The sequence below is a fragment of the Schistocerca nitens genome, chromosome 2, assembly GCF_023898315.1.
Source record: "Schistocerca nitens isolate TAMUIC-IGC-003100 chromosome 2, iqSchNite1.1, whole genome shotgun sequence".
Taxonomy (NCBI): domain Eukaryota; kingdom Metazoa; phylum Arthropoda; class Insecta; order Orthoptera; family Acrididae; genus Schistocerca; species Schistocerca nitens.
The window spans coordinates 410,124,902-410,141,183 of record NC_064615.1 but is presented as its reverse complement, the minus strand read 5'-3'; the positions used below and the strand labels follow the sequence as shown (position 1 = coordinate 410,141,183).

The 16,282-nt window shown below is 38.9% G+C and overlaps 1 non-coding gene across 1 annotated transcript; it reads left to right on the top strand.

The window, feature by feature from the left end:
• The first annotated feature begins 9,510 nt into the window (after positions 1-9,510).
• Trnay-gua (transfer RNA tyrosine (anticodon GUA)) lies at positions 9,511-9,600 on the top strand. Its single transcript is given in 2 exon segments — positions 9,511-9,547; positions 9,565-9,600. It is a non-coding gene; the product is annotated as a tRNA-Tyr (tRNA).
• The last annotated feature ends 6,682 nt before the right edge of the window (positions 9,601-16,282 follow it).

Below are 16,282 nucleotides of genomic sequence, written 5' to 3'. Positions count from 1 at the left end.
AAATTCATCGACAGTTGAAGGAGACATGTGGTGATGGAGTTATGGATGTGTCGAAAGTGCGTTTGTGGATACGACAGTTTCATCGTGTGACAACAAACTGAAACAACCTCGGGCTCGCACAAGCCGGTCTGACGACATGATCGAGAAAGTGGAGAGAATTGTTTTGGGGGATCACCGAATGACTGTTGAACAGATTGCCACCACCACTTGTAACTAACGCAATAAACTTATTGAATCTCATTTAATTGTTCTGTTCCGCCCCAGCAAGTTAAGTATCCCTTTGTTGTTTAACTCTTATTTGGCGAAACACAGCGTAAATTTTAAGTTCCCGTATCTGGAAACTTTGCACTTACTGTAGTAGCTTTGTTTACATACAGTTGCGACTAGGCCTTTAGATTAGATTAGATTATTTTTTCGTTCCATAGATCCATGCTGAGGAGAGCCTCGTGGATGTGGAACATGTCAATTTTTTTTTAAAGCTGAAATAACAATACTAATAGTCTGAATATATAAAATACATAATTTGTTTCTATTAAAAAATTCGTCAATGGAGTAGAAGGAGTTGGCCACTAGTAAGTCTTTCAGGCTCCTTTTAAACTGATCTTTATTTGTAACTAAATTTTTTATGTTTGCTGGCAAATTATTGAAGATGAATGTTCCTGAGTAGTGGACCCCTTTTTGAACTAAAGTAAGTGCTTTTAAGTCCTTGTTCAGATCATTTTTGTTCCTGGTATTGTATGTATGAACTGAGCTGTTTGTTGGAAAAAGAGATATATTATTTAGGACAAATTTCATTAAGGAGTAAATATACTGAGAGGCAGTAGTTAGTATACCCAGTTCTTTGAAGAGGTTTCTACTGGACATCCGTGAATTTACTCCACAAATAATACGTATTACACGCTTTTGGATTCTGAAAACTTTTGTTTGACTTGAAGAGTTACCCCAAAATATTATACCATATGACATTATGGAATGAAAGTAGGCAAAGTATGCAAGCTATTTCATTTTTATGTCGCCTATGTCTGCTAACACTCGAATTTTTGTGAACGTGTTTTTCTTCTTTTTTTCGGTAATCTAACTTATTGTCACTAATGTAAGTTTGTTTACACACTATTGAGACTAGACCCAATCTTTCGTAAACGTGTTTTCTTGTTTTTCAGTAATTTAATTTGACATATTCTCGCTAAAGTAAGATTTTTACCATGAGTGAAAAGTGCCTGACGTGCTGTAGAATTGTTAGCTCTCGGGTTTGGTGTGATGGCTGCAATAGTTTTTCCATCGGTGTGACTGTAGCGGCATGGGAAATGGGGAAGTGGATGAGCCTCATCAGTGGTTCTGTAGGATATGCAGCAGAGATAGGAAAATAGTGGTACAGGAGGGGAAAATTGCTGCCCTTCAGGCGAAGTTAGCGCAGGCTAGGGAAGATCTGAACAGGTTAAGGAGGGAGAAGGGTAAAGAGAGGTGAGAAGTGGCAACAGGTAACAGGAGGAACAGACTTAGAACTTTGTCAGAAAGCTTTGTGGTGAATGTGAAGAATAAGTTTGACCTGTTGCTTCAGCTAGAAACTGATGAGCCTCAGACAGAGGTAGGTGTAGAGAAGGCACAACAAACTTTCAGTAGAAAATTGAATAAGAATGTAGGGAAGTCAGCAAAGAGAAATAGAGTTTTGTTGTTAGGTAGTTCACATGCCAGAGGTTTAGGTCAACTTTTGCAGGACCAGTTATGATCAGAATACCAGGTCACAAATTTTTTTAAACCTAGTGCTGGTCTGGGTCAGGTGGCAGAGGATTTAGGTTCACCCTGTAAAGATTTTAACAAGGAATACACCGTGGTTATTGTGGATGGGCCAGGCAATAGTATTGACAGAGATCCTGGGTACAATATAGAGTGTGACCTGGCAAAGATTGCATCAGCAACGAGACATACCACTGTTGAGTTTGTGTCTGTTCTGAGATGCAATGACCGACCTCATTTAAACTCTTCTGTCAGGAGAGTTAATTTGGAGTAGGAACGGCTACTTTTGTCGGGTGCAGAGTCACATATTGGTTTGGTTCCTGTTGACTCTCTCAGTAGGTGAGATTATACTAGACATGGCCTACACCTCAACAGGAAAGGGAAGGGTGAACTGGCTGGGCTAATAGCAGGAAATGTAAGGGGGGGGGGGGGGGGAGGCACTGCCATGAGTGGTAATATACCAGTGGTCATAGCAGCACTTTTTTAAGGATAGGTAGGACAGAACGAAGTCAAGTTCTGAGAGAAGTAAAGATTGAAACAAACCTTCAGTTTGAGAAAGAAACCAAACAGTATAATCCTCGCACATTGGATCAGCGAACACAGATGTTGGTTAAAAATTTACAGCAATCAGCAAACATTTTATTTCCACCCGATTTCATCTCGGTGAAATGCCAACTATCTTTAGTGCATCAAAATATTCGAACTACTTATGTGCGTTGATGAATTAAAGTCATCGAACCCAGTTGATATAATCTGCCCCTCTGAAGATCATGTGACCACTGGTATAGATATGTTAAACCTTACAGAATATAAGTTAGCCTCTTAACTCTAGAAAAAATATGGAGAAAGGAGGAGCTGACACATTTGTTAAAAACAGTTTTAAATTTAAGAATATTGACATTAATAAGTTTTGCTTAGAGCAGCACTTAGAAGCATGTGCAACAGAGATAGAATTTCATAATAGGTCGTCTATGATAGTAGCCATATACAGAGCACCTTCAGGAAATATCAACCTGCTTATAAACGGTCTTGAAGATTTATTATCTCATCTGAAATTAAAAAAAAAAAAAAACAAAGAACTAGTGGTTGCTGGTGATTTTAATATAGATGTCCTGAAAAACACTGTCAGTAAACAATTACTGAAATCAGTTACGTTGTAATTCAATTTAATTTCTACTGTACATTTCCCAACTAGGGTATACAAATGTTCTAAGACTGCCATTGATAATATCTTTATAGACAATTCTAGGCAACTAAGCCACATTACAAAACCAGTAGGAAATGGGCTATCTGACCATGACATGCAACAACTAACATTAAATTCTGAAAATTGTCAGGGTAAAACATCTATCAGAACTGAGTACAGAAGGCCAATAAAACACTGAAAACCTGAGAAATTTAGGAGATTGCTCGAAGAAATTAATTGGATGGATGTTTACAGCATCCAAGACACAAATGGAAAATACAAAACATTCATTAATAAAGTTAGCACCTTATTTCAAAATTGTTTTCCCCTGAAGGTAACTCAAATTAAGCAGAAGTCTAATAAGAAACCATGGACAACACAAGGGATAAAGATATCATGTGAGACAAAAAGGAAGCTCTATCTGATATGTAGGGATACCTTTGATAGTAGCATTATAGCTCATTACAAAAATTACTGCAAAATATTGAAGAGGGTTATCCAGAAATCTAAACACCTGCATTATGAGAAGAAGATAAATACATCCAGCAGTAAAATAAAAACAGTATGGGATATAGTTAAGTCAGAGACAGGTAGGACTGGAAATGGGAGGAACAAATAGCTCTAAAAATAAATGAAACCCTGGTAACAAACACATGTTGTGTTGCAAACCATTTAAACAAGTATTTTGTCTCTGTTACTGATAGCATGGGGTTGTCAGGTTCAGTAAATAATACAATGAAATATCTGAGACCAGTGCACACAAGCAATCTCAGTAAAATGGAATTGACAGTTACTTCACCCAAAGAAACAGAATCCATCATAAAGCCCTTGAAATCAAAGCAGTCTAGTGGTTATGATAACATATCAACAAAGTTATAAAAGAGTGTTCATGTGAGCTTACTCGTATCTTAAGTTATTTGTGTAACCAATCACTTATCGCAGGAACATTCCCAGACTGGCTTAAATATACTGAGGTCATACCTCTCCACAAGAAAGTGAACAAAGAAATGCCGTCAAATTACTGACCGATCTCACTTTTGCCAGCTTTTTAAAAAAATCTTTGTAAAGGTTATGTTCAAGCGTCTATTTAAGCACCTTAATGAAAATAACAGTTTGGTTTCTTAAGGGTTCTGGTATTGAGAAGGCTATTTACACATACAGTGAAAATGTCCTTAATTCATTAGACAACAAAATAGAGCAACTGGCATATTCTGTGGCCTGTCAAAGGCCTTTGACTGTGTGAATCACAGCTTTCTTTTAAGTAAATTAAAACGTAACACTTCAGCAGTAGGCAATCAGACATCATCTGACTGGGAAGATATTATATATGGTGTTCCCCAAGTTTTCATACTAGGTCCACTACTTTTTCTTGCATATATTAATAACCAGTCATCTGTTACATTACCAGATGCCAAATTTGTCTTATTTTCAGATGATACAAACATTGCAATAAATAGTAAATCAAATATAAATTTAGAAAGGGCAGCTAATCAAATTTTTACTGAGAATAATAAGTGGTTCATAGCCAGTTCACTGTCATTAAACTTTGAAAAGACCACTATATGCAGTTCAGACTTCCAAGAGATTTCCTTTTAGTGTGTGTATAAAATATAATGACATAGAAATAGAAGAAGTTGAGAGTGTAAAATTCTTGGGATTGCAACTTGTTATTAAATTCAGTTGGGAGCGACATACTAACGAACTGCTAAAGCACCTAAACAACTCTGTGTTTGCAATGCAAATGATGTCAGACATAGGAGATATAAATATAAAAAAACTGGCATTTTTGCTTATTTTCACTCCATTATGTCATATGGTATCATATTTTGGGGTAACTCCACAAACCGAGAAATACTTTTTAGAGTACTGAAACGTATAATAAGAGTAATGTGTAGTGTAAATCCAAGAACACCATGTCGAAACCTATTCAAAGAATTGGGCATACTAACCACAGCTTCGCAGTATACATATTCCTTAATGAAGTTTGTTGTAAATAATACATCTCTTTTTCCAACTAACTGCTTACTACACAGTATCAATCCTAGGAATAAGAGCAATATACATAAAGATTTAAAACCACTTACTCTTACCCAGAAAGGAGTCCAGTATTCAGCAATGCATATTTTCAATAAGTTACCAGCAACCATTAAGTTTAGTTTCAGACAAGACACAATTTGAACATATTTTAAAAGAATTTTTGGTGGCCAACTCCTTCTATTCCATCCATGAATTTCTCAACAAGAGCAGTAGACCATTTTAATGAAAAATTATTATACTTTACTTTTTGACAATATTTGGTTGTAACAGCCAAGTAACTGCCTACTGCGTGAATGATGGATGTATGGAAAGCAGATGTAAGTCTTAAGTCTGTAAATAGTGGAAGTTTCATTTTAAATCTTGTGCATAATTTGACTGTTCTTAACTGAGGATCAATGAAATGACTAATTTAATTTTTGACAAAACTTGGTTCTAATAGCCAAGTAACTAGCTACTATGTGAATGATGGATTTAATGAAAGCAGATGTAAGTATTAAACCTGTAAATATTAGAAGTGTAATTTTAATTCATGTACATAAGTTTACTGTTTATTGACTGAGGATCATTAAAATTAATGAAACTCGAGTTTTTCTAATTGCATTTTTGTTATGTGTTTATCTGAGATGTTGTACACCCAGGAGGATCCCCTCTTTTGTGGGTCTATGGAATGAATAGTTAATCTAATCTAATCCAATAATGCAGCACATGGACTGGGGAAAATCGTCGTCCTAAGACTGCAGGAGGGGGTGGTAGTTGAACATGCGTTCTCCTCCATGTACAATCACAAACTGCCGAAGATCTAAGCCCTCTGTCCTCCCTCCCTCCAACCACCTACAGGATGGATGGATGGATGGATGGATGGATGGAGAGAGGGAGGGAGCTATTCCACCAACTGCCTTGCGGCACATGATGGCCGCTGTACGCCTTGAGGCGATGGTCCTTCGCCAACACAAAAGCAGGTATAGATAACTAAACAATAGGAGATAAAAGAATAGTTGTCCCGAATGCAACTTGGTCATCTAAAGTATAGTGACACAGCCGCCTCTAATGGTTAGGGGGCGCACCTGTGGCACGTAAAAAGATCGAAAATTCAGGATTTCAAGTTGTGTTAATAATAATGTGCCTTCTGATGTAGTTAATAGTTTGAGAAAGAACGAAAATGTTCGAAATTACTCACTAACAAAAACTCTGCAAGTCTGACAGAAAACTTAGTTAATAAATTACAAATAAACTGAGTTGCTGGTCCTGATGCCAAAACAATGTTGGAGTTACGTTAGTATGCGTAAGTATATTTGTTGATTAGGATACAGTGTGCAGTTGATGACGTACTCGGCATGTGAAGTGTACCAGTCTGATGGCTGGCGCAGACCAGGGCGGAACTGCACACAGTCGAGCTAAGTGTTGGTAGGTGCGCAGCAGTGTTCCAGTGGCAGAGCGTGCGCGTTCTTAATAATGCAAAACGACTGACGCTGTCCAAACAGAGCCGCGCACTACCGGACCACTTCCACTGATACACCCGCAACTTGTTCGCTGTAGCCCAGAGCGGCGACGTTTGCCGTCCACATCGGCCGGGCGAACCTCATTCCATGGTTCTGCGCGGAGTGGCGCAGGGCGGCGCGGCCGCTGTGGTCCACGTTTAACAACATTTGAAATGTTGGATTAAAAAAGAAAAAAACAAGTTTTTCTTCGTTGACGCCAACACGCGATACAAAGACAGCCTTACACCAGCATCAAGCTAACTGTGTAGGTACGCTGAAGAGCCAAAGGAAATGAGACGTGGCATGGACTCTTCTATGTCACAGTGCACTCGTCAAATAGTCGTACGGGAAAATCCTCACTTCATCGCTACCTCGGAGATGCTGTGTCCCGTCGCTCGTGCGCCGACTGTGACACCACGTTCAAACTCACTTACATCTTGAAAACCTGCCGTTGTAGCAGCAGTAACCGATCTAACAACTGTGCCAGATTCTTGTTTTATGTAGGCCTTGCCGACCGCAGCGGCGTATTCTGCCTGTTTAGATATCTCTTTTTTGAACACCCATGCCTATACCAGTTTATTTGGCGCTTCGATCATCAGGTGTAGCTTTCACTCTTGTTGCCTTGAAGTCACTATACTGCGCACTGATCGAAGCCGAGTGTTTCAACTAGCATTTGTAATAGTTTGAAATGCTATGTCTATAAAATGAGGCCGGCCAATGTGGCCGAGCGGTTCTAGGCGCTTCAGTCTGGAACCACGCGACTGCTGCGGTCGCACGTTCGAATCCTGCTTCGGGCATGGATGTGTGTGATGTCCTTAGGTTAGTTAGGTTTAAATAGTTCTAAGTTCTAGGGGACTGATGACCTCCGATGTTAAGTCCAATAGTGCTCAGAGCCATTTGAGCCATTTTGTGTGTAAAATGAATCGCTACTGGTAGGAGGAAATTAGAAAATGCATTAATTTGCAAATTAGAGCCACATGGCAGGACTTAATTTCGCCCGGAACGGCGTTTCGACACCACCCAGGGAAATTTTTTTTTGAACTAAAATTGTACATGTGTATTAAATCTAAAATAGTACATGTGTATTAAATCGCAACGTAATTATAAATTGCTGCTGCACCGACACCATTGAACGTGATCATGGTTGACCCATTGCAGTGATGTTCGTGTTGATTTTTGGAAAGTTTTTTTGGAAATTTGTGGTAAGGTACTATGGGACCAAACTGCTGAGGTCATCGGTCCCTCAGCTTACAGACTACTTAATCTAGCTTCAACTAACTTACGCTAAGGACAACACACACCAATGCCCGAGGGAGGACTCGAACCTCTGACGGAGGGAGCTTCGCGGACCGTGACAAGGGCGGCTCGTGTTGATTATTTGTGGTAATGGATGTGAACCTGGATCATTTCAACAATAATACAAGTCAATGAGTAGAAGACACATCTCATTTAAATCATTTACTAAACATCTAATCCCGTGTTTTTTTTTTTTCCCTATCTCTCCAGGAAGTCGGATTTGTACATCACTCCGATGGGCTAAGATATCGTCATCGTCATTCATAACTAAATGCTTTATTAACTAATACTGGACAATAGATGTCAGCAGAAATTTTTTCAGAGGTGGGAGGAGGGGGGGCGTGGAAGGCAAGTCTCTAAAACTACCATTTTTGACATAAATTACTTTACAGTTTCGAGATGTGTCATGGCACAGGAACTAAACTGTGAAGGTTACAGAAAACAATCATTATATTCCAGAGATGTGATGGTTATCCACTCAAATACTTATATTTGCTATAGAGAAATCACGCTGATACTTAATCCAAACTGGTATAGTCGCAGGTCAAAATGCAGCTACTGCTGTCCTTTAGATCCTTCTTTAAGAAATTCTTTTGTGTTTTATGATCTCAATACCGTGATTATAGTACCTTTCTAAATATCTTTCAGCTTTACAAATCAAAAATACACACAATTCCATTGTTCAAAAATGGCAGGATCAAGCCCGATCGGTCATCATGACCCAAGGTATATCAGTTACGTAACAGTTGTTGACGCAGAAGCTGTCTGATTTCTTTCATTACCTGAAGTGCAATAAAAGATTAGCAGTGGATAAACAGTTCACTCTGGTTGTTCTTGTAATAAAAAATTACTGAGCTTGAACGAAACAGTTTTAGTAGTTAGAAGAAAATGATGGTGACGAGACATCACATGAAGAGGGTGAACATGATTCAGGCTCTGAATTGTCTCCTAGTGAAGACGAAGAGCCAGATACAGGTATAATTTGTTATTTACTTGACATAGGAAATAACTTCAGACAGTCATCACAGCCTCCAGCGCGCAGTGTGCGCAGTCGGGAAATTTCCTGTCTTCGGGGTGTTGCAAAGAATATTGACAGTGATGCAAATGAAATCGATTTTTGGCTCTGTCTCTTCCCCGATGGCATGGCGAATGAACTAATAAGACATACGAATTAAAAAAATTAATTTTGGAAAGCCAAGCTATTGAGATAAGAACAATAATGTAGTTCATGAAGTAGGCATGACTGAATTTCCGTTTGCCTGTGGAAGTGCTTCACGCCGTTTTAGCAACAGTTAAGTTGTTAAGTTGGCGAGCTGTTCGTCGAAGATATTTTACTATCACCACAGATCAGCCACTTACATTGTAAATGAACGTTTTGTAACAAAAAAGTGATACATTGTGTTTATTAAATGTAAGCAAGATCTTTTTGGAATATCAGAACTTGTACTGTGTCTCGATGTTGGATCTAGAAAGTATGGTCACCTTGCTAATGTAGATCGGCATCGAGAATTTCGGGTATACCCTTAAATTGCGTACGAAGTACAACGCTAAAGTATGGAAGTGCATGTCCCTCAGTGTGTCTTCAGAAACAACCGCAACGTGATTTCTTCAAGTTTGCGACGTCAAAGCCTTTGACGAAGCAACAGTCACATTTTATTCTGAATGAATACCGCAACAACAAAAAAAAAAGAGAAACTGTGCATTAAATTATACCACCACCGATACAAGAGAATCAGGTCCTTTAATATGTACTATAAGGAAGTTACATATCTTTACATTCCTTCGGTAGCTCAGTTGGTAGAGCGGTGGACTGTAGAGGTAACGCAAGCAGAAATCCATAGGTCGCTGGTTCAAATCCGGCCCGAAGGAAATATTTTAATAACTACATCATTGTAACTCGTCGGTGGACAAATATAACAAAGAAAGGATCAAGCTCTGTTGAAGTATGCAGAACGAGGTAGGTGCATATTCTTTAACGCACCATACGAAACTGCTATCTCTATACAATTATGTAATTTCTTGATAATTCCACAGAGTGAGCAGACGCAGTAGTTAAGTCACTAGGAATCATGACGGTTTAAATTCCTATTTAGCCGTTCAGGTTTTGGTTCCCCGTGGTCTCACTCGTGTAGTTTAAGGCAAATACCGGAATTGTTTCCGTGAATGGAACACGGCTGCTTTTCTTCCCCAGTCTGAGCATTGATTCCGTGTGCTGTCGACGGTACGTTAAATTTTCTTTTTTGAAAATGCCTATATGGTCTAATCAATGGAGTCGTGTGCTGTTCTACTTTCTGCAGCTTTTTGATACTTACAGGCACATGAATGGCGGTTTCGGTTATCATAATACCTTCCTAACGTCGTTATTATTGGTAGTTTACTTCACGTGTCGCCGGTAAAGAGGTTCTTTGGTAGCGGGTGCTATAGCAAATAGAAATGTACAGGGACCAGCTGCCAGTTCCGTTTCAGCCGCGCTCGCGAGTGGCCGCTGTTAACTGTTGCGCTGCACTTCAGTGTTTACATCGCTGTACTTGTGCTCCGCCGAGTGCCGTCCGTCCGCTAATCTCCGTGTTCGTTCCTGTTCCTTGTGATCTGATCGCTCTTTCTGGTCTTGCTGCTGCTACTTGGAATTTCGGTTGTTTAACCGAAATTGCTTCGCTGGATTAACCATGGCTACAAACCTCAGGAAGAATACTCTGGTATTTGCTTTTGACAAGGAATCCCGTCCTGTTCAGCCGACATCCCTGGAAATAGATGACTGGATTACACAGGTAATTGGTCTAAATTCTGAAACCGTTCATACCTGGCAACTGGATCAGGAAAAATACTGTGTTTTTGTCAAGTTAATCAGTGCTTCGACTGTTGATAAAGTGTTACGAAAGTGGGGCTATGAAGTAGATTTTGTGCATAGAAATGGTTATAAAAGTAAGGTTTCCATCTATAGAGCGGACATTCATTACAAAACCGTTCGTGTCTTGAACCTTCCCATTGAAATTGAAAATGATAAGATTAAGGAAGCTCTTTCAAACTACGGAGACGTTAAATCAATTGCAAATGAAAGATGGTCGCCTCGCTTTAAACTGCAGTGTTTTAACGGGGTCCGCTGTGTAGAGATGGACGTTAAGACGAATATTCCGTCTCACATAACTGTTTGTGGGTATAAGGCACAAATTGTTTATACAGGTCAGGAAGCTACATGTCATATATGTAACGAAACCGGCCACTTCAGACAGGAATGTCCGCGGCGAACTGTTGTTCTTAAAAGTAATTTGATACAGCGTCAGAAGCTTACCTTAAATGATCTGTTACCAAAGAATAGCTCGGAACAACTGGTTGAGGATGTTAACGCAGCGGGCCAAGCTGATGTCTCCCTTCACGATAACAGTCAATTTCCCCCGTTAACGGCAAAAGGAAACCCTGTTGCCACTACTCGTGAAACTGAAACGCAACCGAAAAAACGACCTCTGGAGATAACTGATAGTTGTTCAGAGGACGAGCTGTCTTGTCCCACTCCCTCACTTCGCAAGCAAAAACAGTGTGATGAGGAGGCAGAGGAACCTGAAGGCAAAATGCGAAATGAAACTAATGAACAGAAAGATAATACACATACGGTACCAGAAAATGAAGGGGGTGTAAGCAGCATTCATTTGCAAGAAACATCAGGTGCAGTAGCCGATTGCAAAGATCAGAATCTATCTGTTAATAAACAGATTCAGGGAGAGGTTGCAAAACTGCAGTCTCCACCTGTTTCCCTCGATCAGAAAGTGAGTGAAATTAATAAAGAAAGAGGAAGTGGTGGCCAAACTGAAATCACGGTCAACACCTCAGGGCAGGCGCCGGCAACCGAAATTGCGAAAGCGTCTGCTGCTGCTCCAGGTAAGCCGCGAAGTAAAATACCGACACAACCAAATGAGAATGTAGTTCGTAACCAAGGGAAGGGAAAATCCGGTAGGGGTGACCCAAGCCCAAAGAATGTTCAGTCCGAAACGGTCGTACACGAATCACTGGAGGAAAAATCAGAAAGTTTACCAGGAAATCAGTCCGCTTGCGTTACAAGAGAAAACATTAGAAGCAGAAAAAAAACGGGACAGTAACTAATAAACTGACTGAAGTGTTATTCCATGTTCAGCCTTCCGAGAAAGCTGTTACAGCTTAACTGAACCCTGAACCACATGAAACTATATTAGTTCATCAAAACAACTACATAGTGACAGCACAATGACGCAATCTTATTCTGTCACCACTATAAACATAAATAAAATCACGACCGGTTTGAAATTATCGGCCCTTAAGGAATTTTTGTACGAATCCGCGACTGATATTGCCCTATTACAAGAAGTTCTAATTTCGGATTTGGTAATTCCCGGTTTTGTCAGTTACATAAATGTGTCTCCCGAAACAAGTGTTGGAACAGCTATTTTGGTGAGGGAAGGGATTGCAGTAAGCGAGGTGGAACGACTGGAATCCGGAAGAGGAATAGGACTTAATATCTATGATGTGACTATCGTCAATTTGTACGCCCCTTCAGGAAGTTCTCATCGAGCTGACAGGGCAAGTTTCTTCAAAGATGACCTGATATACTTGTTAAGGAAATCGCCAAGACAGTTATTACTTGGAGGTGATTTTAATTGTGTTTTAAATCGAAAAGATCAGTTACCTAATTTTAATTTCTCAAGTGAACTAAAACAACTAGTTACTGGTTTAGAATTAAAGGATGTATGGGAAATCAAATACCCCTCCAGTGTTGAGTTCACTTATGTCACGGCAATATCACGCAGCAGGATTGATAGACTATATATTTCTAAAAATCTTGAAACTTCCGTGACAAAAGTAGAAACCATTCCCACGTACTTTTCAGACCATTCAAGTGTCTTAGCTTGCATAAATCTAACAAGACAGCCGGTTCGCCGATTCAAGAATCAGTGGAATTTGAACACTTCCTTGTTAGTAAATCATGATTTAGAAGATCTGATTAAAGAAACATGGACAATATGCCTGCGAGCCCGTAGTAGATATGCCACTGCTATTGACTGGTGGGTTAAAATGGCAAAGCCAAAGTTGAGGAAAGTTCTTATTCAATACAGTGTCCAGAGCGCAAGGGAAATGAAATGCACTATAGAGTATTACTATTCCGTTTTGAGAGATCTATATGATCAAGTCTCAGCAGGTTCCTCACTTCGGATAGCAGACATCAAAAAAGTCAAAGCCAAGTTACTTAATATCAAGAGAAGTCAAGTGGAAGGGTTGAAAATAAAATCGAAGGCAAATTCGGTGTCAGAAGATGAAACTACTTCCCTATATCATTTAGTGAAGCATACGAAAAACGGGAGAAGGACTTTTATTAATGAAATTCGAACAAAACACGGTACGATTCTTAGAACCCAGCAGGATATCATGGACGAGATTTATCGCTATTATTGCGAGCTGTATTCTGTACATCAAAGTAGAGATGCTTCCTTGGAAGAATTCCTTGACATCCTAGCCCCACAGCTGACAGATAATGACAACGAAAATTTTCTCGAGGTTGTCACTGAAGAAGACGTGTATGAGACTCTGTGCGCCTCACCACCAAAAAAATCCCCAGGACCGGATGGTCTGCCAGCAGAGTTTTACATCCGTTACTGGCCAATAGTAGGTGCAAAAATCACGGACATTGTAAATGAGGTTATTCAGGGGAAAATGATTCCGGCTGAGTTTAAGGAGAGTAAAATTGTTTTGGTGCAAAAAAATAATGGAAACAAAGATTTAAATAATTTTCGTCCAATTTCACTGCTGAATTCTGATTATAAATTAATAGCTAGAATAATAAACAAGAGAATTTCATGCCTTACAGATAAAATTATTAGTCAACATCAGAACTGTGCACAAGGCAGAACCATTTTTCAAAATCTAGCGGAATTCAGGGATATCATTGCAATAACTTCTGTAACAAACATAAAGTGTGCTTTATTGTTTTTAGATTTTTATAAAGCGTTCGATGTAGTAAATCATGAATATCTTCTACAGACATTGAAGAAAATAGGTTTCAACGATAGGGTCATACAGTTGATTAAGAACATAGCAACTGGAATAAATGCTAAAATAGCGGTGAATGGTCAACAATCCAGGCCGATGCAAATACAACGAGGTGTTCCTCAAGGAAGTCCTCTGTCCATGTCGCTCTTCGCCATTTCGCTGGAACCTTTCCTCCGACATGTCCATGCTACATTAAAAGGCTTAACATTATCAGGAAATAAAACAGTTATAAGAGCCTATGCTGACGATATAGGGGTCATTATAAGGAATAATGACGAGGTAACCACGCTAGCAACGGTGATTGATTCGTACTGTAGAGCATCTGGAGCCAATGCAAACGAAAAAAAAAGTAAGATGTTAAATCTCAGAGGTTTTGATAATATCAACGTCGAGTGGGCAAAAATAGTCCGACAACATAAAACACTTGGGATCACCCTGACAGCATGTCCTATGAAAATGACGGCTTTAAATTGGAAAGTTGCAGCAGATAAAGTGCAAGGAGCCATTGTAGAGAATTTAACTCGATATATGAACCAAGTTCAAAGAACACAGTATATCAACTCATGCATCCTTGCTAAGGCTTATTATACTGCCCAGCTGTTTCCAATACCGAGAATGATAGCGAGGAGAATAATGTCCAAAATCACCAACTTTTTGTGGAGAGGTGAAGTGTTCAGAGTACCTGCTAAAGTAGCCACTTTAGATCCTAAAAATGGTGGACTAGGATTAACTGATATAACGGATAAAGCCTCTGCTCTTTTTATCAAAAGGCAAGTTAATTTAATAAGAGACTCGCGAGAAAGCATAACCAGCCAACTTTTCGAGATCATTAAACCTCCAAGCCTGCTTCCCCCGATTGACGTGCAGAATATCAACAGTCGCTTACAGCACGTGAGGATTTTCTATGTTGAGTTTAGTTATGTCAGTGTCGAACTCAGGCAGTCACGACACTTAACATCGAGAGTCATAATGCGGGAACGAAAGAAAAGCGAAGGAAGAAACAAAATAGAACGACAGTTTCCAAACATTGAGTGGACTGAGATTTGGAAAAACATTAGTTCTAATGTGCTGACGTCTAACATAAAAACGGCATGGTACAAGACAGTTAACAACATAGTTAGCACCAATGAAAGACTGCACGCAATCGGACTCTGTGAAACAAATTTATGTCAACAATGCCATCTAGTTGACACAGTAATTCACAGATATACTTGCAGTGGTCACATGAATAGTTGGAAGTGGGTCCGAGAGCAAATAGCTCTGATTACAAGAACATCCCCTGAGTATATATCGCTGTCATTGATACACAGGCCTGACGCACGCTATTTCCCAGAAGCAAAAAATAACGCTGTGCACTGGTTGCTGGGAAATTTTGTTAACTACGTCCTTAACAAATTAGGATCCGATAGCATCATAGAGTTCAAGGTACACATGCTGTGTGAGTTTCACAAAATTAGAAGCTACTCGAATCACAAGAAAAAGTTCGGTAATATGTTAAAAATTGTATTTGAAAGAATAGGCATTGGTTAATATAAAAAAGAAGACTGTGTTGACAGTGATGTAGTTACCTTAAGGATGCTATTTAAGATTTTACAGTATATTAATGATGTGTACTTTTTCTACTTCAGAGAGTAGTTTTTGCAACTTAAAAGCTAATGTACAGAACTTATGTGACATTGAGATTGTGTGTCGAAATAGTGTCAAAACACAAAACATTAAAGGTGCATTATTGGCTTATAATAGAAATTTGGAAATAGACAGTTTTTATAGAAATGTCCTTATCGATTGTTTAAAACCATAAGATTCTATCTGATAAATGTAATATTCAATGGCTGGCACATTGCCCTGTTCATTTTTGCATTGTGATGTGTAAGTCAGTTTCTCAGTGAAAGACTGATTATATAGATCTGATCCAGTGAAAGACTGATTATATAGATCTGATCACTTCAGATTCAATTAATGTCCAGAAAATGTAGTTGGAAGGCTAGTCAAATTTATTATATATCTCCTTACCGCCATTCTCAAGTATTTCAGAAATTGTCTAATATGATTATTAAATTGTTTTAATTAAAATTATCCCATCAACTTGCTGATATCCATCATAAAGAAATTATGCTTCTGTAAAGATAGCACCTCACGTAATTCAAAGTGCAGATTTTACCTCTTCAGGTTGAAGTTTGAATGTCTTTAAAAATTTTGTTCTTGATGTTTAAATTAATTCTTTCTGGTAATTAGTTAGTAACACAATCCTCTGTTGTCTTTCCTTAACAGCGTAACTGAAATGTTTAAATAACTTCATGTATGCATAACTTAGTATGTATTTGGAGTGTAACATTGTTTTTTAATAAATGTTTTTATAAAAAAAAAAAAAAAAAGTTGGTAGAGCGGTGGACTGTAGAGGTAACGCAAGCAGAAATCCATAGGTCGCTGGTTCAAATCCGGCCCGAAGGAAATATTTTAATAACTACATCATTGTAACTCGTCGGTGGACAAATATAACAAAGAAAGGATCAAGCTCTGTTGAAGTATGCAGAACGAG